Here is a 23993-nt window from a genome sequence, read left to right on the forward strand (position 1 = left end):
CAGGAATGCTTTCAAGGATAACAAAAGGATATTTTTCAAAAGACATGCTCATTGAAGAAATGAGCTCAGGGACACAAGAGTTCAACCAATAAAAGCAGTATAGAAAAACTGCTAAGTATATTGTATATTGATATTCTTCATTTGTACTTGACAGTCAAATGGTTAACATCAGGACTTTCAGACAAGGGCTTTCCTCATATTAACAGTGGAATTCCCATTTAAATAGTGGCTGTTAAATTACCAAGGAGAAAAACATATGAATAATGCATATTTCTAGGAGAGAAAAGTTTCCAGGTAAATTCCTGTTTTGCCAAGAAAACTAATTCACAATCTCAATCTTTTACTGTGCTATTTTATGCAAGTTGTTATCATTAACTGTCTCCAACATGTCCGTATGCCACTGAAGCATAGTCAGAGGAGCATGATCAGGGACAACATGCTCATAGGCAGTAACAATGGGCTGCAATTCTAAACAGGTAAGAAATAATTTGTATGCTGTAAAACAACTGTTGCTTCCAGAGCTTTGAGAAAACAGACACACAGTTCAGCAGGGCTTTTTGTGCCTGTTGCCTTCCACTCATTTACTTACTCCCTGCTGCAAACAGAGCAGAAACAAGGAAGAACTTTGCACCTTTATCTTCTTTTCTCTCTGTTCATAATTTTTCATTACTTTTCTTATACCTTATGATACTGTTTCTCTGTCACTCCCCAGAGGAAATTTTCAAGCTTTTGAGTGGTGCTGTAAAGGCAGAATGCGCAGCTTTGCTCCCGCAGTACTCTCTTCCATGTGTAAGACTCTAGGAACTATCATTCCTAATGTTTCTTTTGCAGAGTACTCAGGTTACTGCTAAACTCCAGGAAACATTAAATAAATATCAATTGTATCCCACAGCATCCTCCAACCTAAGACTCTTTCAGGATTACTGTGCAGTTGTCTCTTTTCAAGCACCTGGTGCACGACATGCTATGCTTGAGCTACACTTATTTTTGTTTTAAAAAAGCCAGAAGCCAGAAAGGCACCTGAAGAAGAGAACAGGTTGATCCAAAGAAAAGAACAGAGAAATACTTGGATTTTTTTAGTAACATGTTTCACTACAAAAACTGAATATGAGTCCTCAGGCAAGGTCAAAAATTTGCTTATCAGCTAGTGATGGCATAAATCTAGCTAAAGTATTTAACTGTATAAAAGCCACAACACACACATGGCTATGCAGTTATGAATTACACCTTTGGTGACCAACATTGAAAGAGCAATATTCTCCTGTATTGACAGATCAGTAAATAAGGCCCATATTTGCTTGCCTTTCTGGCCCTACTGCTTTTGTACGCAAATTTCTTTCAAAGGGATCCCCTTTAATTGTACTAGAGATATTATTACAGCACATTGTATCAGACAGATATTCTCAATTTCATAATCAGGAAGGTAATAAAAAAAGGTTTAGATTTGTAAACACAGAACACTAACAGCATCTCAGTGGCAGCCCTTCTGCTCAAACTTTTTGTTACAGTGGATGTACATGAAATATTTAGAATTTGTTAGAGCTTTAGTAGGAAGGCTTTCATTCTAGCAAGAGGGAATGTAGCCAGGAGCTGCCTGCTGGCTATACAAGCTGGGATGCTCTGTTTGTTATAGGCCATGGCTCCCCTCCCCCTGTAATTCTCACTACCTGTCACAAAGCAGCCCTCCCATGAAAGTTCCTTTGGTTGAGCAATAATAATTGTCTTTCTTCTGGGCACCAGAGGCAGTAGGGTAGGGTTTTTTAAGTGCCTTGGACACGTCACTCTGTGTATATCACGAGCATAGGAGCAGGGCTGTTGCAAATGAATAAGAGACATGAGCAGAAAAAAAAAAAAAAGTCTGATGGACTTAGCTATTTTCTGTCTTGTCTCCTGTGTTGGCATTTCAGTTTTGTCTATGACTTATTTTTTAAGCTGTCAGAGTAGATTTTGTGACATGTCAGGAAAGAAATTCAGTGACTTTTATTTTCTGTTCCCTCTGAGCCAGGCTGGAGCAGTAAAGAAGCATTGTCATGCTCCTCCAAAGCAAGAACACAGCCAGCTATGAATAGGATGCTGAGAAAATGATGGAGCACAAGTGTGCAAGTCTACTTACTTGGGTAGTTGATTGGAAACAATATGAATTATGAACAATCTGGTTATGTCTTTCTAGAGCCTGCTACTTTTGTAATGCTCATTGCTGGTCAATAACAACTTTAACTGTGATATGCCTCCAAGGCTAGCCTGAATATATGCTTCCACTCTTGACATTTGAACAGGTGATAGCATATTTTTTTGCCAGTACCTGAATGAACATCAGATAGTAGCAGAGCTCATCCCGTAGTCTCATACATATATAAACAAATTGGTTAATGCTAATATCAACACACCTCACATGAAAGCCCCTCAAAGACTAAAAAAACAGACAACCCACCCCCCCACCACCACCCTGAAACTATGAGTTCTTCAAACCCTTTTTTTGTTTGTTTGTTTCTTTGTTTAATAGGGACCTTACAGCCTAAGCAGACAGCATCCCTTACGTCCAAAGTTTTCCTTCCCAGTCACTGGTTCTACCATCGTTATACAGTGCAAAATCCCATTGGCTGCTACAGTTGCTCAAATACAGTAGGAGCTAAGTGCATCATAAGAGATACGATCCAGCTAGACAGCGAGGCTTTCAAGGAATAGTGCAGGACACCTTGTAAATAAGAGTACTTTGTCATTAAAAAAAAAAAAACCAACAACAACAACAACAAAAAAACAAAACCAAAAAAACCCAAACCTTATTTTCTACTTGAGGTTGCCAGGAAGATCCAGTACTGGTAGGGCCACCATGCAGCTCTCCAGAAGACTTCCACCAGTTCAGGTGCCTGGGCTGTCAGGGAGATGGGACACCATTATCACAGATTCCATCATCCATCCAACAGGCCCTGGAGTAAAGTCAGGCCAGCAGATGCCAGAAAAGTAGCTAAATTCCCAGTGGATTTGATAAGATGTAGCTTCCTACAGAATCTTGACAGGATTCCAGCAGACTTTCCTCAAAACCAAGCTACATTATAAATACTACAAATATTTTGTGAATTACAATTGAAGAAAACATCATTACATTGTAACTTTTTCACCTAGCAGTGTTTTCATCTACAAGTGGTGTCAACTACAGTTTACATGAGGCACTTGAAACAAAAATCAAAGCCACATGAAATTCTTTTTGTTTAAAAGAACAGATATTTTTAGCTAAATATATCAAAGAAAAGTGTCAGCATTTTGATTTTTTTGTAACAAAAGTAATTTCAAAGTATGGAAATCATTACTCAACTAAGTTTTCTCAAAACTATTAGGACTTCCTTGAGGTTTCTTGTGATTTTAGCTTTAATGAGTTACCCCATGCATAATGCTAACGAACACCTGGCACATCCCTCCAACTGTGATGAGGTTAGTTGTTTTGCTAGCAGCAAAAGTTTACTTCAGAACCCCAGGGAAGCATCCAGAACGTTAGAAATTTCTCAGACTCAGATGAAAATGTCCGAACTCACTGTAAGCTGGCTCCAGGAAATGTGCAGATCCATTTTCAGAAGTAATTACTATACATAGGAGGTTATTTTAGTTATGTTACACTATGTAGATCTTTGTGTTCTAACTGGCTTGGGAGAAGGGTGAAGTTTTGCCACTGCATAGATTAGCTTTTTAAACTTTTTTCCCCCTGTCAAATTATTCCAAAAAGATTAGCAGAAGAGGTTAAGGTTGTTGATAAACACTGATTGCCTGGAAAGATAGTTGCAACTGTCTTCTCCTAAGACCTCCGTGCATTTTATCCACAGAAGTATTTCGTCACAACTGTCAAGCTTACCCTACATTCCCAAGTGAACAGTCAGAATGATTTGTAGAAAGTAGCTGTAACACCTTGCTCGGCAATGCAATATGTGAGGACAGGTTCTTGAAAAATAAAAGATTAAACTGATGGATCACTTGAACTGAAAAGTGCAGGGTCAGATCGATCTCTGGTGTAGCTCTACTTGCAGCAGATGAACTCTGCCTGCTGTTGCTCAGCATACCTATAACCAACCTGGGAGTGTGGGCTGCCAGTTAAAGGCACTGCTGACAGACCTGAGCTCAATCACAAAAGGAAAGTACTCTGCTCACCAGTTATTTTCATGTAAACTTCCTAAATTAGCAGATTTGGGGAATAGAATTTGGCCTACAATGCAAACAGAAACACGGTAGGTAATAGTATAAACAGAAGCATATATAATGCAACATAGAGATGGACATGGTAGGAAAATTAATGTTCCAGGTATCCAATATACAGAATTATACATTCTGTACCTGGAGAGGTTTTGGAGAGGAAGAGTCCTGAATCTAGGCAGCTGTTAACAGAACAGTGTGAGGCTGGCAATGAAATACCTAGTCCTGCTCCTTTGCCTGCCTAGATCATCAGCTTTCCCAGCTCCTCCTCTGTGTCTGTCCTAAAAAAACATAGCTTGTTTTCATAACAAGAAAATAAATATAATCAACTGTTTTTTTTAAAATGAGTGGTCCAGTGTTCCTCTGTAACTTCTACAGATTTTTATTCAGTGTGTCTGCAAGCAAACCCATGCTATGTCCCTCTCTGCACCTTCCTAATGCTCACTCCCTCTCAGATGCAATCTTCATATCTTAAAGCAAACAATTAATTTCCTCTATGACCACAGAACCCTCCTTTCTCTGTCATCTTCCCTGGCTAAAGTGCAGCTCATTCATCTGACAGACAGCCTGGATGCTTTGGGTTAGATGCTTTGGGTCCATCCCCTGCCTTGCTGAAGGACTGAGGACAATCCCCATCCCAAATTCTTGTACACTCTCCAAGGCTAGGGCTGGAGATGCAAGAAGAATTAAATATAACAGAGCTTTTTCTAAAGCTGCTTGATCCACAGCAGGACCCTCCAGGGCATTTTGCCAGCTAGAAAGTAAACTCGAAGCAACATGAAATATCAGTCAGGAAATGACATGGAAGTGCTGTAGTTCTCTATAATCCATGTTCTGTTTGAATATGATGTTTGTCTTCATTAAACCATTTCCTATTTATAACAAAGCTGCTTGTCACTCAAACAAATCCAAACAAGATACATACTTCAGTTTAATTTAGTTTTGGTTCAGGTGAATAGCGAAACGTCTGTCTGAGGTCTGCTTATCTCTGACAGTGGCTGGTAAATGCAAGAAAAAAGTGAATTTCAAAATGTTTATCAAATCTCAGTGCTTCATGTAGCTTGACTTTTCCCTGAACACAATGTCACTTATTTGTGTAAAAATGTATGATACAGTATTTCTCTCCTCTCATTTGGGTACCAAATATAATAACCTATTGCCTCCCCACAAAGTTGGGGACATTTTGAAACTGAACTTTTTCCCCCTTTAGCAAAGACAATGTCTGAGAACACACTGTCTAATGCTAAATCAGAGCAATGAGGTAATGCCTCCTGTCCAATTTCCTTTTCTTGCCTTCTTTTTGGTCCAATTTGCTGCTAGTGCTTGCTTGATAAACTAATAAATTGAATACTGAGTTCCGCCACTCCACAATCAGCAAACCTCATTAGTCTAGGTTTTAAAAACACCTTTGTACTGTGATATTTCAAAAGTCAAATATCCTCAGTATAATGGCAGACAACTATGGCCACAGTACTAATCCACATATTGTAAAAAAAATCTCACTATTCTTCAGGTTGGGCTACAGATGATTTTTAAGCTTTTCTGCAGGCTGGGGACCTAATGGAGCAAATGTCACTTGCATGAACTGTAAGAAGCCTCTGCTACCTCAGTAGCATTGTCCTCACCTTTACCTGAAATCCTCAAGAACAATTTCCTTTGACATTTCTTGAAAAACAAATCAGGGCATGAGAACTAGGTAAAAGTGAGGAAGAGACATTTTTCACTTCCTCTCTTTCAGTGTCAGCATAGAATCAGAAAATTGCAAAACATCTCAAGTTGGAGGGGACCCATAATGAACATTGAGTCCAACTCTTTGCTTCTCACAGGACCACCTGAAAAAACCTGATGAGAAAGAGCATCATACAGACTCTCCTTGAACTCTGACAGGCTTGGTGCCATGACCGCTTACTGGGGGAGCCTGTTCCAGTGACCGACAACCCTCTCAGTGAAGAAATTTTTCCTAATGAACAATCTGAACTCCCCTTGATGCAGCTTCATTCCCTTTCCTCTTGTTCTGTTGCTGGTCCCCAGAGGGAGCAGATCAGCACGTCCCCCTCCACTGCCCCCCTTGAGGAAGCTGTAGGCTGCAGTGAGGTCACCCCTCAGCCTTCTCTTCCCCACGCTTAGCAGACCAAGTGACCTCAGACACTCCTATTTCTTGCCCTCAAGGCCTTTCACTGTCTTGGTCACCTTCCTTTGGACATTCTCTAACAGTTCAATGTCCGTCTTATACTGAGGAGCCCAGACCCGCACACCACAGTTAAGGTGAGGCTGTATCGGTGCAGTGCAGAATGGCAGAATCACCTCCCTCAGTTGCTTAGCTTTGCTGTCCTTGATGCACCTCAGGACACATTTGGCCTTTTTCGCTGCCAGAGCACATAGGACATACCTTCCAGCCCTTTCACCAGCTCTGTTGCCCTTCTCTGGACCCATTCGAGCCCCTGCCTGTCCTTCTTAAGTGGTGGGGCCCAGACCTGCCCCCAGCCCTCGAGGCGAGGCCGCCCCAACGCTGAACGCAGCGGGATGGTCACCCCTTGTGCCGGGCGGGCTGTGCCGTGTGTGATGCCCCCGGGATGCGGGTTGCCCTCCCGGCTGCCAGGGCACACAGCTGCCTCCTGCGGAGCCTGCAGCCAGCCGGCGCCCCCGGAGCCCTCTGCAGGGCTGCTCTCCAGCCGCCCCTCTCCCCGTCTGTGTTACTCCAGCCCAGGGGCAGCATCTGGCATCTAGTCTTGTTCAATTTCATGCCGCTGATGACTGACCAATGCTCCAGTCTGTCTAGATCCCTTTACAAGGCCTCTCATCCTGTGAGAGAGTCAATAGCACCTTCTAGGTTGGTGTCATCAGCAAAGGTGCTAATGGTGTGTTCAACTCCTGCACCCAGATCATTGATAAAATTATTGAACAGAACTGGCCCTAGGATTGAGCCTTGAGGAACACCACTGGTGACTGTTGTCAGAGACATGTGGCACCATTCACTTCAATGCTTTGAGCCTTGCTATCCAGCCAGTTTTTCACCCAGTGCATCATTTACCTGCTCATCTTTCAGCTGGACAACTTGTTCAGAAGGATACTGTTAGGGACAGCATCAAAAGCCTTACTAAGATCCATAAAAACTGCAGCCACTACTTTCCTTCATCCATGAAGCAGGTGATCTTATGTAGAAGGTTATAAAAATAAACAGGAGATTCCCTTTGTGAACCCATGTTGACTGTGCCTAATGACTGCACTGTTTTTAAAATGCCTTTTAGTAGTACCCAGTATGCTCTTCTCCATAATTTATTCAGGAAGTGAGGTTAGACTAACAGGTCTATAGTTAGCCAACATATTATGGACTTGTCTGGTGTGCTGGACATTTTGTCCAGAAGAATACTGTGAGAGACAGTATCAAAAGCTTTGCTAAAATACCGAAAAAACATACCTACTAGCTTCCCTTGGTCAACTAGATGGGTGAGTTTGTCATAAAAAGAAATTAAGTCAGGCACACAGGACTTTCCCCTCATGAACACATGCTGGATATGGCTAATGGCTTGTCTTTCAAGTGTTTTTCAGTAACTCACAAAATAACCTTCTCCATCATTTTACCAGGTACTGAAGTGGGACTGACAGGCTTGCAATTACAAGGGTCTTCCTTCTTGCCCTTCTTGAAAATTGGGACAACATTTGCACAGCTTCCAGCTGACTGCAAGACTCTCCAGACTCCCAAGCCCACTGAAAAATAATGGAGAGAGGTCCTGCAATATCAGCCAGATCTTTCAGTACCCTGGGATAAATACCCTCGGGCTCCTTAGCCTTCTGTGCATCCAGCTGAAGCAGCGTCAAACCAGTTCAGGGTCAGCTAGTCATCATCCCCCCAGCCATGGTCCTCCAACACAGGGCTCTGAGGGTGCCAACACTCAGTATCGGTATTGAAGGCAAAGGCAAAGACGGCATTAAACATCTCTGCTTGGTCTACATACCTATTTGTGAGGTGATTAATTTAATCAAGTAATGGACCAATGTTATCTCTGATTGTCCTTTTGCTCAATTTATTTTAAAAATATTTCTTTTTGTTGGCCTTCACAGCACTGGCCAGAAGTGATGATCCAAGCTGGAATTGTACCTTACAGAGGCCAACTTAACTGATGTAGTGCCTTGAGAGGACAAGACCTGTATCTGCGCAGGGCAGGGAATCCCATGACTGCCACAGGAGCAGTGCTGCAAAGGGAAGAGGGGCAGTCCAGAGCTGGGACCTTCCACAGTCTCTTGTGGGACAGTCCCCAGATTCATCCTGATCATGTTGACAACTACAAATTATGCATTTAGAACTCTTTGAAGTATCTGGAACATCCAGGTATTTCCATCCCCCCCCCCCCCCCCCAAAAAAAAATAATCTTATGATTTATTTTTTCAAAGTACTTAGTGAATAACATAGAAATGCCGCATTTACTTACATTCATGATCAGCTTAGCCTGATCAATATGATTGTTCCTTAAATGGAGCTTAAACAGTTTTCTCTAAAATTAAGTGCCTTCAGTGCCCCACAACAAATGCTATAGTGCTGCAATTTATGATACAATTCCCATGGCTTGAAACTGATGAGAAAAAAGAAGGAAAAATGCACAAGTGTGGAATCATATAACTGTTTCTCTTCCAGAAGTGGAAATATTCATTTTGCTCTTAATTAAATGACAGACAGAAATGCATGAAATAGTGAAAATTTATGAGATAAAAGAGCACATTAAAAAATATATTTATTTTTTACTTTAACCTTCTCTGTATTTTGTAGCCTGTTTTTCACATTTATATAATGCATTCATCACTGAAATAAAAGGTTGACCTGTCATGAATACCATTACATAGATAAAAAATTATTTAATACATTAAGGCTGCAATAATACAGGGGGGGGGAGTTCACACAAGCTTTGGGATTTACTTAAAGTAACTCCCTTACTTTACTTATAATAACTATTAAATTACGTTTTAGCCACTGCATAACTGATATCCACAAAAAAAAAGGGCATTTTTTCATTAACCCACCTTAGAAATAGTCTGTACTTCTCTCTCAGATATATTTGTGCTTATATTGTGTAACTGCCAAAATGTTTTTTATTTCATCCTCAACTTCACATGGCAATTTAAATAAGAAAATGTATACGTAAGAAATTATCTGTTCTGCTTTAAGTTGGACTGGGCAAAAATAGGTGACTTTTTAATAATAAAAAAAATTATGCTACTTCATTATCAGCCACCCTCCCTGAAACTGGCCTGTGATGCCACTCACAAATAAATCATCAGGATTCTTATGAAATCTAGGATTTGTGCAACTGGTGTTCCACAAGTGGTGCACCAAGCCAGATAACAGAAAGAGTCAGGGTGCTGCCAAGTCCTGGCGTTCTACCTCCATCAGTTGTGAGTGTGCTGATTTCAAAATTTGCCAGGTTTCTCCACCTGCAGCACCTCACAACTGGTATTTTGCTTGTTTGTCCACTGTGTCCCTTGAAGACTTAACTGTCCCCTGCTTATCTTTGCTTGGCCCCAGCCTCAGCCACTGCCAGTCTCTATCTTCAGAAATACTTTCAGAAGTCCTGCATGAATATGGACAGGATTTCTGAAACTACTGCAGTCTTTGGATAGCAGTTTCAGTCTGCCTCAGCTCTAGGGTTTTCTGCCAGGTCATGTTTGCTTGCAGTTCTACAGCTAGCATAATAGCAGTTTAAACACATGAGGTTGGCAAATTTCCTATAAAGTATACTGGCTAATTTGACAGAAGTATGATTGTGTGCCTGCTCCTGGCTGAGATATATTTACATTGCCAAGTCTTCCTGTGTGAAGATCACTAATTAATTCTTGTGAAATTGTGGCTTAGATTTCAAAAACTTGGGTTAGAAAATGTTGTGAATATACCCTGGTTTCATCTGGGATGGAGTTAATTTTCTTCTCAGTAGCTGGTGCAGTGCTGGATTTTGGATTTGGTGTGAAAACTGGGAGGGGACACAGCAGGGCAGGCGACCCAAACTAGCCAAAAAGATATTCCATACCATATGATGTCATGCTGAGTATATAAACTGGGGGAAGAGGAAGGAAGGAGGGGAAACGACACAAGGACCAACACACGACATCTGGCATTATGGCGTTTGTCTTCCCAAGTAACCGTTACACGTGACAGAGCCCTGCTGCCCTGGGCCCGCCTGCCCATGGGAAGTGGTAAATTAATTCCTTGTTCTGCTGTGCTTATGTGTGCGGCTTTTGCTTTACCTATTAAACTGGCTTTATCTCAACCCACGAGTTTTCTCACTTTTACTCTTCCAGTCTTCTCCCCTACCCCACTGAGGGAAGAGTGAGTAAGCAGCTATGTGGTGTTTAGTCACTGGCTGGAGTTGAACCATGACAGAATAGTAGAGAGAACATGGCATACTCATTCTCCTTGAAATTTTCTTTGTCAAACCAGAAAACTTCTAATAAAATCTTTTTAGCAAATAATGGTAGAGAATGTGGCTGAGTAACAGCAAAAATTGTGTCTTGATTCTTGTAAAAACAGGGATGCAAAATCTCAGCTGGGAAAAATATTTCTTTAAAAAGAGATCCAAAAGAAATTCTCAATGTGTTCTCCTAAAATAATATGAAATCCCAGGATATATAATTCCCATTGTTTGCTTCATTGTTCAGAAGTTACAGCCATAACATAACAACATAGGGGTGAAATATGGGAAAGTGCAGAATGATATCTGACAGAACGGTACCTAGCTGCAGGGAAAGCTCTTCTGACTTTGAAAAAGGGAATTAATGCAACAGGTATGAAAGTAGGTGAAGGAGAATAGCATAAGTGTAGAAATATGTTTTAAGTTCTGTGCTGTACAGCATTTTTTTTTGCTATAAGTGAGCAGAGAGAAAATAAAAAGAAATTAAGTCACACAGTTTCCAGGATGACTGTGATTGTCTTGCCTTTCTAATGGGGATTTCTTCAAGAAGTTGAAACCTCAAGTCTAAGCAGAGTTCTGAATTAATATTACTCTTGAGGACAAACAAATATAGCAAGAAGGAAAAGCAAAAATTTGCGGTCTTTTGTCTGGAGGCACTTGAAATGATGACAGCTCTGTCAGAAGCATCATATGCACTTATTTTCTAGGGTAAGGCAGCTGGTTTTTAAGAAGATGCTTGAAACAAAGACAACCTCACATATTTCTCTTTGTGCTACGTTATAAAATAATCACTTAATTGCTCAATTTATTGCCAAGAGCCTGCAGCCATTCTCTGTCCTGAATAATACATGGATTTTTCAGGTTTTATTACCTCTGCATCAAGTCCCTGTTACAAGCACCCATCGCCTCTGTGGTTGCTCACTGTGTCAAAAACACCACTGAGCTTTGTCTACAATCCCTCAAGCATGTGTGATGAAGAAAGACCTTAGTTTAATACAGGAAAGGGCCCCAAGACACACACAAAGATCAGCAAGTGAATACAGAATGCAGTCAATAACTTTGCTCTTCTGCCAGTCCCTGAGAGATGTTACAGACACCATCAACTTGGCTACAACAGTGCCCATTTTAATAGTGCATCACATTTCTACCTAGTGCCACAGGCAGAAGAAATATTTCTATTCTTGACTATGAACTCTGTTCCGTCTAAACGGGGAGCCACTGATGTGAGCAGTGCTTTGCATCCTCTTCCTAAGGACCTTCTTTTTCAGATGAGCTTCCACTGGTCAGGAACGTGACAGACATTATGTAAGAATCAAAAGGAGAAAAAATCTTTTCCAGTTTTCTTAACTTTACCACAATTTTTTTTCTTTTCCACAAATCTTAACTCTGTTCCGAAGGTGATAAAAACAAGGGAACAAAGGTTGCTCTGTTGGCCAGGTTTTCTACCATCAAAATATACATTATCACGCAGAACTTATGCTGGAAAAAATACTGAACTTAAAATCAAATTAACGCATCGAATGTACCACAAATGGTACAACAGATTTTCCCACTGTTCTTCCTCAGACACTCTCGATGATGCGCAGGCAGTCTCACCCAGATTTCACAGTCAGTTTTGCATCAGACACAGCGCTATTATGTGGAATTCCACAGCACGTGAATCTTCTAGCTCTCCAATACACAGAGTTGTACTTCTGAAAAAAATATTTGCATAGCTGCACAATTTTCACATTTGCATATTTACTGAGACCTAATGTTTCCATTTATCAGTGTGTCCCTATTAGCACGAGAGGTGTCCTTTTTGATACTGAGTGTCTGCTCACCTCCAGGCAACCCCATAACTGCACATTTTCCCTTCCTCAGCACAGGATTCATAATGTTCATAATGTTCTTTCATAGCAAGTCTTACTTTGTTAGCTGTGACTATTGACTAGGTTTAGACCACTGTTTATTCATGCACAGTTCTTTGTGCCATGGAAGGAATTCTGAATACTCCCAAAATGAGGCCACAACTTACTTCTGCTGTTACATAGATAAATTCAAAATACCAAGGTGGGAGATAGAGTCACCTTACTATGACATCAGACAGTATTTAAGTATTAAAGAAATGTAACCAGACATTGAACACATGTATGTCCCTTAGGCATGCAGTTCTCATATTCCCAAACAGTGTGACCTGTTGGGTAACACTAATGGCACCTAACCTACTGCCTCATAATTTGTCCAACACACCTCTAAAATTTCAGAGGTCAATTCCCAGAGTACACTTCTGTTTTGTGAGTGAGAAAGGTGGACAATCACAGTCTTCATCACAAAGCTTTTGCTCATGGAAGCAGCTGCCTACCATCACCCTGGGGACCAATCACTTAAAAAGAGGTGCATAGGGCCTGTCTGTCCGAATTCCAGTGTCTGAAATAGAGAAGTCTACATGTAAATCAGTGGTCAAGACTTCTTTTGTATCCAGCAAAAAGTAAATGGCTCTTTTATGGCAAATTTAATCGCACAGTAATGTCCACAGTAAATCTGATTACTCTTGAAGAAGCTGGTTTTCTACATCGGCTGTAAAGTGAGTTGAGGCAGTAAGTACGGAGGAACATGAGACTAGCTTTCCTTCATAGATCAAGGTCTACCTATAACAGTATTGCTCTTGCAGCAGCCACTAATGGATTTAACTGTAGGGAACAGCCCAGGGAAGCTGTTGGCTATTAGAAAAGGTCTATTTTTGTCATAGGATGAAGTATGATTTTAAAGACACAAACTAGACCTGGAAGTCTGTACAGGCATTCATCTAATCCTAATGCCTTCATCTTCTAGTGACAGCACTCATGCCCATACCTTTTGTTAGATTCATTTCACAATGGACTAATGAAATAATAAGCCCCAACAAGTTGTCTTTTTTCTAATATTCCATGTTGTTCATACCTAATATAGCATATCCAGCTTTGTAGTTTATTGTCTGGTACACAGAAGAGCACAGAGAGTTAGAAAATTGTATCTTCTAAACAAAAAAAGTTAGCAACCTTAAATATGCAAGAAAATGATTTGGTCAAAAATGTGTATTCTGAGGCCAGGCTGAGTTAAAAAAACACCACAGCTGATTACATATACCATCCCAGGAAAGCACAGGCTTTTTATCACATATAACATGGGATCCTGAACAGTTAAATGATACTGTGTGGCATAAAACATACAAAAGTCATTTGCATGCCTTGGAATGCCCCAGGTGGCATTCCATTTCTATTCTGTTTGCTTGCCTAATAAGCAAAAAAACTTAAGTGGCTTTTTTAAAGCTTCATATACAAAGTTGATAATAATTAGAATTATTTACTCAAAGACAAAAAAAAAGGACTGATGTGCATAAAATTAAAGACCAATCTTGAGAAAGCAAACCTTTTTTTTTAATCCTTACTGTTCACACTGGGTAGAATAAAAAACTGAGTAGAAGTAATCTCACTATAATAAATTGAAAAATTTTGGATTAAAAGAAAGAACAAAGTCTTCTGATCTGAAGATTGTGAACAGAACTTCTCTTGAAGTTTTAGTTGTCATTAACCTTTATTTCCCCAGTGCACGGCACAGGAAGCACCAGCCGTCTGTGCTGTTTTGTCAGTGTCAGATAGACTTAGAACATAACTGTGTGAAAAATGCAAACTAGGTAGCACCAGCAACTGTTACACTAATGGCCAACTGCAGAAAAATCAGTATCCCATGACCTTCTCTGCTGAAAGAGCTGAGGCAGAACAAGGTGGGAGGAAGAAGTACCAGCAAAAAAACCACTTTTCTAAACTCACAATATAGACAATATAAAGCATTTTGGAAGGAAAGTCTGGGAAATACTTTATCTCAATTGCTGGAAGACATGCATAAAAACTTTTGGTTCATGGGGGAAGTGAAGAAAAGAAGGGTAAAATTTTAACATTTTGTAAGTGTGTGTGTCGGTGTCTTTATTCCACTGGATGTTTCAGGGTAGTGTGTTTCAGGTATATATTCCTGATATATATGTATCAGGATGTAGTATTCCTGATCATGGTGTGTTATAGTTTTCACCACACATTCAGATAACATTTTGGTCACAACATTTACCCTCTGATGGGCAACTAAGAGGTTTATGTAGATAAAGTAAGAAAATATATTTAAAAGCTTCCACTTCCGTCTCTCTGTTACCCACTGATGACTAATCTCTTTTAAATGATTTTTTTTTTTTTTAATTTGCAAACAATAAATGGAAAAAAAGACTCTCAGTATTAATTGCAAAAACAGAATTAGGCCCTAACACTATCAATTTTTATTTTATTCATGGTAACTTTGTATAACCTTAGCATAAATTATACTATGTTAGTCTCAGTGTAGAGGACTGAAGGCAGTGCGTTGATTAGCATGGATAATGTGCAGCTGTGGCCTTGCCTCAGAGGCGGTGGGTTGATTGACATGGATGAAGTGCAGCTGTAGCTAGTTCCGCTAAGTGGTTAAATAGCCCTGAGGAGTGTGGGAGATGGGGTTGGGTGGAGGGGTAGAGGTGTGGTCGGTCGGTCGGTCGGTCGGTCGGTCGGTCGGTCGGTCGGTCGGTCGGTCGGTCGGTCGGTCGGTCGGTCGGTCGGTCGGTCGGTCGGTCTGTCGGTCGGTCGGTCGGTCGGTCGGTCGGTCGGTCGGTCGGTCGGTCGGTCGGTCTTGCCTCTGGAGGAGGGAGGTACAACACAGGCAGTAGAATCTGACCAACTGTAAAGCCTTGTTGCAACCTAGTGGTTTGATTGTGCTGCAGCATCTCAGAACAGAGCTCTTTTATAAGATAAAATAGTTTTATTCTGAGTTGCTGAATGCTGTTTTGAGAAGATGGTGTTCATGCACAGGTTCCCAAGTTGTTTCCATTAAATTCTCCCTCCAGACAAGAAATCAGTATGGAAGCTTGTTCTGAGCAGTCTGATATGAAATTCAGTGAAACTGGTGCATTTGAAAAGTCTGTAACAAATCTGCACTTTTTATTAAAGGTAATATTAAATCAAAACATAATCTAGGTACATTTGGGCTTGTAATGCAAAGAAAGTGTGAAGTGGTGCTATTCTCTTTACAATTTAAAAAAAACAACCCAAAACATCTCTATAACTTTTTCCACCTTTGCAACTTCCAGCCTAGTTTAATAGCTGCTTTCTTTCTGAAATACCCAAACAGCTTGGCTGCCTGCCTTTTTACATTCTCTTAGCAGCAATCACTGTTTATTTAAAACACCAAGACACCTTGCTGGATGTTGCAGAGTATGAACACCTCTGATCTCACAGGCATCTAAAGGGCTTTGTGAGCCAAGAAACTAGGTCCATCGGCTCCTTTGTGAAGGACAGCAGCCAGAAGAAAGCTCTTATCTCAGGTACTCACTGAGCTGCCACAGTAACCTATTAACCACAGCAGTCTCCTAGCTGCCAAACCACCCTTACGTGGCCAAGGATTGCTGTAATGTCTCTATATCAACTCCTCCAGAGATGGAGTGGTGCAAAAAGGGTAATGGGCCTCCTCAGGCAACCCTAAGATGTAGCTTTGCAAGTTCATCTGTTGCCCACATGGAAGCTAAGGCATAAACAGGATTAACATCCCAGCACTTGCTTGAAAAATGTTAGGAGGGACAGGTGACTGCTCAAGTCAGAGGGAGTGTAACTCTAAAAAGTGGAGGATTTTTCAGCCACACATTATGCTGTTTGGCTACAGCCCACCTTACTGCTAGTGCTGCAGAGATCATCTTTAGGTCAGGAAGGTGAGATATCTTCCACTGTTTGTAAGGTGCAGATATTTGATAGAAATAGCTGACTCTCACATGCATTACAACTACAATTCAACTTTATTAACTAAAAACTCAAGATTTAAAGAGATCACAGTAACAGAGATCTTACAAAGGGGTAAATATTGCTCAAGGGATAGCATTGTTTGTAAACTTTTGGCATGTGGGTTTAGCATAAGATCTCTGTGGCACTTAACAAACACAAATTAATTTCTAAAATTATCCCCTTCATTGATCATAAATGCTTTCTCATGTCAATGTCTGAAGGAGAACATCAGTATCCACTGCTGGCAAAGTCATAGCTGGCTGTACTGGCTTCAGATTCACTAGCATGAGATTGTCTTATGCCAGCTGGAAATGCATCCTCACCAGCCCAGGGACACAAGTCGCTTTGCGTCTCCTAAGTATCACATCTAATGAGTAAAAGTAAGATAAGGATTAAAAAATATGAATTTTCAGAAAACCGCAGAAGGTCAGACCTTCATTTTAAAATAAGTGCAATGACTTCAAAGAAACTATACACAATCTAAAAAATGGAGGGATTAATTTCTACATAAATGTCAGTATTCATTGGTCTTGAAATCAAGCTCCTACAATCAAATTCTTGTCAAGGATTTGATAGACAGTCCCAAAGTTCTCCACAAAACATTACTTATATCTCCAGAGTGTTTACCCAGAACACTCTCATCTTGGGCTTTTACTTTAAAGGCAATAATGTTAGTGTCTTCAAGAACATACAGCAATTAAGCTTAAGGAAAAGTAATTAGATTTGATCATCTTTTGGTCATCATTTGGGGTTTTTTCCCAACGTTTTTCTAAGCAGTCAGAAAAAATTGCCTGAAAGCTTTTAAATTCTCAGAGGTGGCAGAGCTTCCTTGCTAGGAGCATTACTTGCCATTTTTTGGTCCTTGTTAATAACTTTCCTACCAAGATCTTAAGATCCCAAATACTTATATTCTCAGCATTGTACTGTGTGCTGTTAAGGCTTAATTAAATATACCGAGATGAGTGCAGCCTTTCAGCCTGATATGACTACAAAGGGAATTAAAAGAAAACTCAAAGACTAAAAATATCTTCCTGGCATTCAGGTAGAAAAGGCATAGGTCATCAGATAAAGGAATTAGTTTGCTATTTTTACTTTACAGTTGAAATAACTCTGCATCAGCAGGCAAAAATATGACCTCACGCAAGCCTCTCCTTTTCCCTTCTCACCTTTCTGAGAAATAAATCATACAGACACCATTACAAGAGTGTAATTATCCATAATACACTTGCATTTTAACACATCACACGCCTGCCTAGTGCTGTTGTTTCTGCTGAATTTGTACCGTACATAGATGAACAGATTGAGAAACGGACAAATAAATAAACCCATAAATGTAAACATAACGGACACTTCCTAGTAGCTCCTATGTCATTTGTTTGCGGAATCAGTTTTTCTGTCTTACTGCACAGTAGTTAGTGTGTGGAAGTAGTCAGTACTGCTGGAAACAAAAGGCACACCAGATATGCATGTTCAAGACCTTTAAAACTGTCAAGAATGTTGATCTGAGTCTGCAGACCTAGCCCACAGCATGACAAGTATCACAGGATGACAAGTAACACATGTCAGTGTGATATGGAAGGGGCAGCAGGTTTTATTTGACTTTAAGCCCTTGAAATCTTCCTGATTGTTCCTAATCATAAAAAGCCTCACAAAATGTGGTGAATATGTGACTATTTTTGATACTTCTCACCTAACTACACCATCATATTATGGGTATAAAGATCCTACTTAAGGTTGGAATTTAATTGTAAGCAGGCTGGTAAGATGTTGCAAGTTGGAGATAGTCAGCTATCCTAGAGCATAAACAGTGTTCATTTTGAGGGGACAGAGAGGGAGAGAAAAAAATATAAAAAGAGGGTCTAGCTCCTGCACTACCAAAGCCAACAGGACAACTTCCCACTCACTAGAGTATAATCCAGATAGTTTTGCGAGTATGGAATGGGCAACTTTGAAATCTCCACAGAGGAAATCATCAACCCAATACATAAAAACCTTCACATTTCAGTCTCAGACCCTCTTGCAGTCATACATTCATCAGACAATTTTATTGTCTTTTGATTCACCTACTCCATCCAGTTTTCCATTTCATTATTACAGCAGTGTTCATTTTCTGCTGCTCCTGGCTGAGGTGCCCACCAGCCCATGTTTATTTTGTCCTGTCTCTTTGAGTTTGTGCAGTTAATAGAAAGCTACCCGACCGAAGGGGATATGTAACTCAGTTAATTGCTTCACACTACAGTACATTGCCATTTAGAACTGGTCTGTTTCTTTCCTTTGTAACAGCATTGAAGTAAATAAGCAATTTTCATGCATATTACAAAAAATAACCGTGTCAGAGCTTTATTTGTATTCTTGTGATTAATAGTTTAGAGTGCCTGAATAAAATACACCTTCCTTTATAAACATCATTCCATTAGACCACTCATTTAGGTGTGAAATATATCTGGAATGTGCCTTACTTGACATCTGGGGAAAAACTTAACTGAATAAAATAAGATATGGGAAGAAAGGTTGAAATCGTCTGCTTGAATCAAAATAACAGGTGAAAGGGACCCAAACCAAAGTCTGTGTTCATTATTTCAGGTGATATCAATCTTAAAAGAGTTATGAGCACATCACATTGCTCCAAAAAAGTATATTTTCTACGCCTTGTTTATTAATGGACAGAAAAGCCAGGCTGCAAAATTGAAAATCATTTTATTCACTTAGGGTTTCATACTTCATTGCACAACCACCACTTAGCAAATACTTCATTAAGAGAGATAATTACTTTAATGGAGATCAAGTATGATTTAGAATTCACATTCCTCTTTATCTACCTAATGCAGGTCTGAATTAAACCTGAAATGGGGGCTCTTCACTTAGATCTTGCCTTCCAATCACAGTTCCATCATGGTTGCCTTTGGTTTCTTGCTCTCTTCCTCCTTCATATCTCACCCATCAGGGCCTTTGACATTGGCCTCAAACTAAGAATTTCCGCTGTTCAGTTAATACAGCTTTTCTGACTCTCACTGACACATGCAGAATATTTGGTAATTAAAATCAGAAGAGCAGAAGTGCTGCACAAGTTGTTTGTGCATGTAGCTGTTTAGAAGAAAGCATTTCAGATCATTGCCAAGGTAGATCTACTAGTAGGAACATACTCAGTCTTCCATATTGCTAGTTTTTTCCACATAGGTTTGTACATGCAGTAATTGCTGAATAAAAAGTAGCTTAAGAAGAAATAAAATTTAAGTACTAATCATAAATACAGAGTAAAAACAATCACAGAGATTTTTAAATCACGTTCAAGCAAGCATTAGGCACAGGTATTAGGCTGAAATATAAAAGAAATGCAAATATGTTAAAATGTCCATTTGAGATATGCAGACACATTTAGAGTAATACTCATAAAACTAAAATTTATAACCTCATTGAATGCAATCCCAAGTCCAATTAAACAGATGCTTAAAAACTCTGTTATATTTTCTCATTATTTTTACTTCTTGTCTTTCTATAGACTAGTACTGGAGTTCTTTAACTTTTTTTTCTTCACTAAAATCATTCTGACTTCTCGGCTCGCACCAAAAAATTCTTTCCTCCAGTAAACTGACGCAATAATGCTTCTCCCCAAATGACCACCAGTACCCAGGTGAGTGAAACTGTTCACTTTCAAAAGGAGTTAGCCCAATCTTTGACATCTCGAAAAGATAAGGACTCCTAAGCTTGTATTCCTGTGTGAAATGCAATATTTATGCTGATACAACTGATTGGATATTTGTGCAACAATATTATTCTGGAATATATTAATGAGTAACTAGGACTTCATTACTGAAGGTGTTTAACTAAGACATACTAATAACAGAAAATTTGGGAGAAACAAATCACATAACAAATGCCAGGTCATACTGATAATCTGTCTTAAAACCCCACAACTTTTTTTTTAAACTTCCAGACCGGTGTCTGAGCCCTGAGATTATCTTTCTAGTCAGCCTCCATGTTTGGAAATTCCTTTTTGCACTGGTACATGGATCTCAATCTGAATTTAAGCTTAACAACTGCCTAATTGTTCGGTATGGGAGACATACACGTTACCAAGCATCTGATTTCTGCATTTAACCCACTGTATTTTACAGATGGTAGGTCACTGTTCACAGCAGCCTTGGGTCAGGTTTTCCTCTCACTGATACACAAAAAACCCCAAATGATGGAAGACCTGGAAGGTACTTACTAAACTCTATGCCTACTGACAATTTTTGGAATCGTTATAGCTAAGACATCTGATTAAGAAAAGAGCTGATGCAATTTGGGGGCTTGCCTTTCTGACTCTGGCACTTTGCCTAGTAGCAACTAGACGGGCAATGAACTAACTTTGTATTTGAATGAATAATGAAGAAGTGAAAGACTCTATATTGCATTGCTTATACTCCAAAACAGCAATATGATTTATACTAATTGCCTCCATTACTTCCTCCCCTCTTTTCAAAACTTTCAGCTATCCCTCATTTCTGGGTTCTGGTTTGTTTTGTTTTGTTTTTATCACATGGTGTCTTCTAAGCTTTTTTAGTAATCAATAACCTACATCCAAATTAAAAGCTTCAGAAGTAAAGCATAATGGTATTATGGGACACTTCCTGAAGTTGAGGTCTCCCTTTAAAGGAGATTTGCACTTCTTTTTCTTTAATATGGCCTTAAGTACGGGTTATGCTGATCAAGCTGCTAGTGAAGGTGAAAAACCCAGAACTCAGGAAACTTCTCACCCTGATGGGAGGTTTGTACTGCGATTACTCAATGAAATACGTTTCAGAGAGAAACAGAGAGAGGGGGATGTGGCACCATCCTTCCTTTAGCAGCACCCACTATGGTTATGCTTTTTCTACTGCATGACGTCAGATGTGCAGGTCTCATGCATAAAAAAAGGCAATTTCATAAGGCAATTTCTCCAAAAATCAGTTTCCCCAAATGAAAAATGGAGATAGTAATACATAATTCCCCTAGAAAGAGCACAATTAAATGTTGAAATGACAGATGCAGCAAAAGTGCAATGCAATTATCACTATTAATTAGGCTGTTACAAACCATGAACACACCTTCTTTTCACCTAAACCTTTATTACCTCTATTACATTCTGATTTTTTTGTAATCGATTTGCTGCCACTAAATGTAAAATTTAGCCTTTAGTATTTACAGTTACTAATAGTTTGAATTTCTGTGAACAGAATAATTTATTTTTACTCCTACAAAATCTTGGGAATGCATCTTCCTGCTCTTCCCAGACAGCCAGCTTGTGCAAGGTGAGCCAGCACTACAAATAAACTATTTCCAAGCTAATTGCACTGTAAGAATGCTAATTCCTTTCTCTACAGAACAGATTCTTCTATTAGGCAGAACAACGTCAACATAAACCTTTAATTGCCTCCAAAATGCTGATTATCTTTCCGAGTCACCTCATGCAGAATGCAAAGACAGTAAGAAAACCATTGAGAGAAGACAATAATGAACATCAAAACACAAAAGAACCGTAAGCTGTCACTAAAATTTACTTAGCATGTTCTCATGTGAAGTCAATTTGTGTACACCAGAACTAACAAAGAAAACATGCTTGAGCCCATCATGATATGAAAGTATCTTTGTTAGGGTTTTTTTATCCAGCTGCTCCAAAATCTATAAAACAGCTGTCAAAAAAAGGAAGCAATTATTTGTTATTTCAGAAAGACACAAAACAGTCCCTAAACCTATACCAATCCCTTCTGACAACTTCTTGGTCTTAGGAAGCTGTTAGTTGAAAGTGTATTAAACCAGCTCATCAATCCTTCCTCTCACAACTACCTCTCAGAAGAATGCAGTACCCATGACCACCAACAAGAAACTACAGCTTCCAAGAGGATAGCTACCCCAAATATTCGGCTTTTCAGTCTCTGCCAGCTGCCTGCAGGATCTAATAAAATGGTCTGTCATCAGCAAATGGGGAAAAACGAGTAAAAACCCCTAACCAATATTGCAACTCTTTATGGACTAAACTCATGGAAGATTAATATTTAGACTGTCTCTGAACATTGTTTCTGTGTTTTCATACATTTTCTCATGCATGCTTGTAGCTACCTTAAATTCTGCCTGTTTACTTTCTGCTGCAGGTGTTGTGCGTTACACTTTAACAACATGGTAGGTGGTGAAGCATAAAGAAGGAGAAAAGACAGAACTTGAAAGCCAATGCTAGGGAATTAGCACAGATTTGTTCTTAAATATAAAAGCTTTAATGCACAATGATTGGACAGAGTTCCAATTCTACAGGAAGTCTGCAAAGGTGTGACACCAACCGATTCCTTTTGTACACATGCACTGGCACAGATCCCATGAGCATCAGCGTGGGATGCCTCAGCCCGGCATTGGGTCCACACCCCAGCCCGGCTCTGCTGCCCAAAGGTGGCCCCTGCGTGCAACTGGTGGATTGCTACAAGACAACACTGTGGCATTCCTTGTCCCATCACCAAGGGAAGCTTCACTCCCTTGCAGAGAGACCTTCTGTCCTGGAATTCCTACATCCAGCCAGTCCATCTTGCCCTCCATGCCAGGGAATTCATTGGCCATAAATTACTAATGCTGAGCACCTACAGCATTGAATTTCCCTTTGACCAGGTATTACATATTCCAGGAGACAAATCATGACTGGCTGAATTACACTGCAAATATTTCATTGTGTATGTGGGAAGAGCAGGAAAAGACAAAGGAGTAGAAGGAAAGGAGAAGGATGAAAATATTATGGGTTCTTTCCTTCATGTGCTACAAGCGCAGTTTTATATTTTGGACGAAATGGAAAATTAAGTTTGTCCACAGGGTCACAATGTTTCCTATTGCTTCTTTGAAAGCTTTCAATATACGGTAACTGAGCTTATTCAGTTGCTTTTTCCCTCCCTTTTTGTTGCACCAAGACACTGCATGTACTTTTTATCTTCCTTTAAACAAAAAGCTACCTGTCTCCACAGGCATTACCAGCTTTCTCTAACCTGATCACACCATTCAAAAGATATGCCAAATTTCACATGGTTATATTAGAAACTGGTACTTTTCCTGTTATTATCTAAACATTATTTTGCACAGAATTCATGTTAACATTCAATAGGTGGGAATAATTAGTGATATATTCCCTTTCCCGCACATTGCTTGGGCAAGCTGGGTCAAGCAGGCCACATTATGTCCAATACTATGTTGGTCATAAATGCAGTTAAAAATAGGAAAAGGTAGACAAAGGATCTTTCTGCCCCACAGATAGAGGGAAAATACATGAATAAATAAGAAACTGTAAGTCTTTTCAATTATACAACTGCAAGTTTACACTAAAAGCATACACAAAAATAGTTTTTATTTAAGATAGGTAACATGACTACTCCCTTTTTTAAGGAATGGATTGGAATAATTAGAAAGACAGACAAAGTCATTTTGAGCAAAAGTACAGCATGGAAGAGCACAAACAAGATCCAAGAAGGTTCCCACAAGTAGTTGCTTGCAATAAAGAAAGAAGGTCTTTGTTTTGTTTTTATCTGCATCTCTAATCACTGGTTATGTTCCTGGCACCTAATCAAGATGGAAATACAGAGAAATAAAGTGAAACCAACTGTTAGTTCCAGTT

Source organism: Falco rusticolus, chromosome Z (assembly GCF_015220075.1).
Source record: "Falco rusticolus isolate bFalRus1 chromosome Z, bFalRus1.pri, whole genome shotgun sequence".
Taxonomy (NCBI): Eukaryota; Metazoa; Chordata; class Aves; order Falconiformes; family Falconidae; genus Falco; species Falco rusticolus.